A 4,754-nucleotide genomic window follows, 5' to 3' on the forward strand; every position below is an offset into this window, starting at 1 on the left:
AACACACAAATATATATGTATATATATATATATATATATACATATATATATAGATATTGCATACAACGATATATATATATATATATATGTATGTCCGTATATACTTGAATAAATCTCTATATATATATACACAAATATAGATATAAATATAAATGTAAACAATTACACATTTTGATACTCGCATTAATAGAAGAAATGATACACTTGGAAATTAATTTAATTAATCGAAATGTGTAAAATATCCCGTTGTATATTAAAGTAAAAAAAAAAAAAAAAACAGAAAAAAGGAAACCTTTATACTCACTCGATAATCGAAACAATTAACATTTCATTCTCAGCAATCGATCTGCAATTGTGCATGCATGACGTTCATAAATATAATTGTGTGCTGTAAATTAAATTATACTCAAATATACGTATTCGCAATATTTCTAAAGAAATAACAGAAATGAAATAAAATAATACTCATATTTAATGTGAAAATTCCTTCAAATCTTATTTTATTATCTACCTTGTTTTCTCGAAAAGAACAATTTACGAAAAGATGATTCCAATGCTCTACGCTCGATGTCCACGCATGGATTTGATTGTAGAAAAAATTTAGAGGATAAAGTTCAAAACACACTGAAAAAATGGAGTGTCTCGCTTCGATCCCATCCAATAGATTTGAAATAATGCAAATTTTATCTTACAAAGATAACAGCCATAGTGTTGTACATTCGCTTCTGTCAGAAGTGTGCTTTACCTTAGAGAGACATTGTAATTATGTATTGGCGAATGCCAATTTTACTTGGCTAAGTTGAATTTGGAGATACATTTGGATCATAAGAACTGGGGATGCAGTCGACCGCTCCAACTGAACCGCATAATATATTTGTACAGCGTATTTTAGAGCAAGATTAAGTACGGGGGGTGGGGTGCGCCATGTTATCTCATTGGGAAGGGAAAGAATTGGCTTTAAACGAAATCGGGAGTTGTCGGATACGCCAACCATGAGAGGATTGTAGTCCGCCTGTCGGATGAAGGAGGGGGGATTCAGACAACCACTTTAATTGAAGGGATATGAATCGCATAATATATTTGTACTGCGTATTTTAGAACAAGATTAAGTACGCTGAAAGTTGGAAGGGGAAGGGATTGTGGTGGTGGTGGTAAATTATCTCATTGGGATGGTGAAGAATTGATAAATGTAGTCCCCCTCTCGGAAGAAGAGTGGTTGTTCACCAGCCGTCGAATGAGAACGTATTTCGCATAAATTAAATTCAATGTACAAGTAAGATAAGTCAGAAAATTGTTTTTAGGTATGACCAAACCCACCTTTATTTTATATATCTCTTGATTGGAAGCGGGTGATATTTTCATTTTTGCAGATTATACGTTTAACATATGTACATTGTAGCTTAAGAGTACTTGTCACAAAATTCAAAAAGCAGACATGTTCTTAGTTTGTTTGCACTACAGGCTTGCCCTCTGGCCGATGGATTCATGTCTCATTCGAACCTGCAAGAACTTTCAATGACTTTGCTCAATCTGGAGCGATAGCTTCATTTGTGAGGCTATTGAAATGTTTACTATAGTAACTACATAGGCAGATTGACGGACCGACTTATATCGAATCAGAATTTGGTGCTAATCAAGAATATACCTGGTTTGTGGGGTTTTTGAAGGTTGTTGTGTTGACAAATTAATATACGCTCTTCCTTCAATGGTAGGAGTAAATACGTCTGCTTACGAAAAGGTATAATTCGTGTAGCGCTTTAGAAGCGAAATAAACGACGCGGAAACGACGTAAAATCAACATTACTAACATTACGTTAGTACAAATAAGGATTGCGCGTCCTTCAAAAGTACGACATGAAGTGATTCCCGGAGAGTAAGATAATTCAGGAACAGTCTGCTATCAAGTGTTGATTGAATTAGAATGAGTTAAGAGCAACGATAATAAAGAGAACAAATGTCGTCGATACAGATAGGCTCTGTGCGTCAACTAGGGCTAAATATATCCAAGTCTGCATCTGTGAACTTGCGAGATACAAAAAATTTAAATTTTCTTACCACCGCAATTCCGTGGTGCAATGTAAACTATTGACGGCAATCTGGTTCTTCTAGACGTAATAGCGGAAACGACTTCAATAGGTGAACAGAAAGGCGATAGAGATACAGCGATCGCGACATAGCAACCTTTGGTGCTTATTTCAATGCTTTACCAGCACAACTTCGAAGATGAAAATGAGATTTTCGTTCGGATAGAAGTCATAAATGACCTAGCAAGGCTCGGGTGATCTCGTCAAGCATATGTACGTATGTGAAAGTGTAAAGAGAAAACTTAGAGAACGTAAAATGAAATTAAGATCGCAATAAGGAACTACTAAGAACAACAATGTAGTTTCTGTCGGTGAGAACTTTGCAATGGAAAAATTTTCCCGCTTTGGGCGCTGATTCCTAGCGTAGCTCGAAAGTGCATTTTTACGAAATCGAAAAAAACGCATCTCTTGGAACAATTTCTGCCTCCTCGCCTGTTTCAATTCCTGTCCTGAAGGCATGCGTTACCTTATATTTCATCTTTGTGCATCTAACCTGTGCCTATTCTTCTTCTTCTTGATGATTTGAGTTTTCTTGAATATTAGTCGGCTTTCTAAACAACCAAATCGAAAAGAAAGGGAAAGCCAAAAAGACGTTTATGACGCTTTAGCTGCGTCTTGCAACTGGCGACTGGCGGAACGACCGGAAAATGGATTAGGTAATGGTAGCATTCTTGGAAAAGGGAATATAGGCAAAATATTTGCGGAAGAAGAGGAGAATCGAATCAAGGGACTTGAATTGGAGCTCGCGAATGGACAAGTCTCGAACATGAATAAAAGCGTTGTAAACATACGTTCCTGTAAATAATTTGTAAATGGATCTCCTGAGAATTGTAAATAAATCCTATACTATCATAAAAAACATAGTTTTATTGTACGAATTTAATTTCCAAAGGATTTGAATAAAAAGACGTAAAATTTGCAAAAGACGTTTTACGTTGTAATAAGTATTAGAGTTAACTAATTATCTATGGATTTGCTACGACGAAACGTTAAGTTCTACTACTGAGAAGAATTGAGTTAATTTTCTTTGAGGCAATTAAAGCCCAACTTTCATCTCGGTACTGAGAAGAATTGAGTTAATTTTCTTTGAGGTAATTAAAGCCCAACTTTCATCTCGATTGACCCGTTCGAGTACTTTTCTTTTAGGGAACTTCACTTAAGTATGACGGTATTGCAAAAGATTTTCGGAGCTTCGCGTTTGAATTTCTGAAGTACTATTTTGAGCTAAGGGCTAATGCTAAGCAAAGTACTACTCACCTTGTACTAAATCCCCCGTACTTTGTACAAAATCCGCCTCTTTCGAACATCGCCCTTGTATAGCATTAGTCAAACACTGACCGACGAATGGTTATTTTCGACGCGGAAGAATTACTAGTGTTTGGATGGCACTTTTCATCCTTAAAAAAGTAATGTTTAACTAGCGTACGACATCCATATTTTGCCATTGTCTTTAAGATAAGAAAAGTGCTGTGATTAAAGTACGCCAAATTTTGATGGACTCAATTTGAGAGTTGGCACTTTTTATACATGACATGAATATCTTTTTATTAGAGATGTTATCATTACGTCAGTTCCGGTACTTATTGACCAGTTTCGTGTTGGTGGCGATTGCCACAGTGAAGAGAGGAAGAGTAACCAACGGGATGAGTTGTTATAGCTAAACTAAACTATCCATTATGGAGATTTGCAGGAAATATTTCCAACCAGTGTAACTGACTTTGTCGTCCAAGAGGAAAAATATATTTATTCACTTAAGAATAAAGTTGAATGAAAATCTTATCTTACCTTTGAAATGTTAAACTTTGAAACAATATGTTTTATAATTCATTGAAATTTTTATACAACATTCAACATTACATTTACATTAACCATCAAAGAATTTCAACTTTAGAAAATAACAATTAACACAAACGAAATCTCAAATAAGAGAAAAAAATTGCAAAATTTTTTATTTTACTTAGTAATCATAATCAAGTCGAAGTTTTGACTTTAAGAAAGGATACATTCATACATATTCATCATGGTATATGAGTGTCTTTAAATTTATCAAAAAATATTGAATATATCTTTTTAACAATGTACATATAATAGGACTATTTTTTCTTTAATTTGATTCTTTCGTTACAATTTGTTGTGTCACTTATATATTTTTGCTAAAATGCATCGGTAAATACTTCAATTAAATTTTGAACCTTAACGATATTATATCGGTGAGTAATTTTAGACAATAAATAGTTTACTTACAATACAAAGTTCACGGTTTCGTCATGACTAGATTAGACATTTATGGTGACTCCAAATTAAATAGAACAATACAATTAATATATACTTAACTACAAAATAAATATATCGAATTGATTGATTTGAAAAAAAAAAGTCTTAGATATCATCTTCAATGAGAGCTTTAACTATAATATAGCAAGTACACTGCAAAAAAAGCCAATGAAGATACATTCACTCCACACATCCACTAGTATTGAAAGAAAAGTTATTTCGTTATTGTTGCACTGAAAGTATGTTATGAAGAATTTTACAACTTCACGGGTTTTCATAGGCGATCATCAAATTGTTCTTATGGACCTTGTTTTTTTCTGTCGAATCTTTCGTAAACATTGCAACTTTTGGTAAAGTGGATATACGAAAACAATGAACCCCTTTTGACGATTGCTC

Source organism: Glossina fuscipes, unplaced genomic scaffold, assembly GCF_014805625.2.
Source record: "Glossina fuscipes isolate IAEA_lab_2018 unplaced genomic scaffold, Yale_Gfus_2 28, whole genome shotgun sequence".
Lineage (NCBI taxonomy): Eukaryota > Metazoa > Arthropoda > Insecta > Diptera > Glossinidae > Glossina > Glossina fuscipes.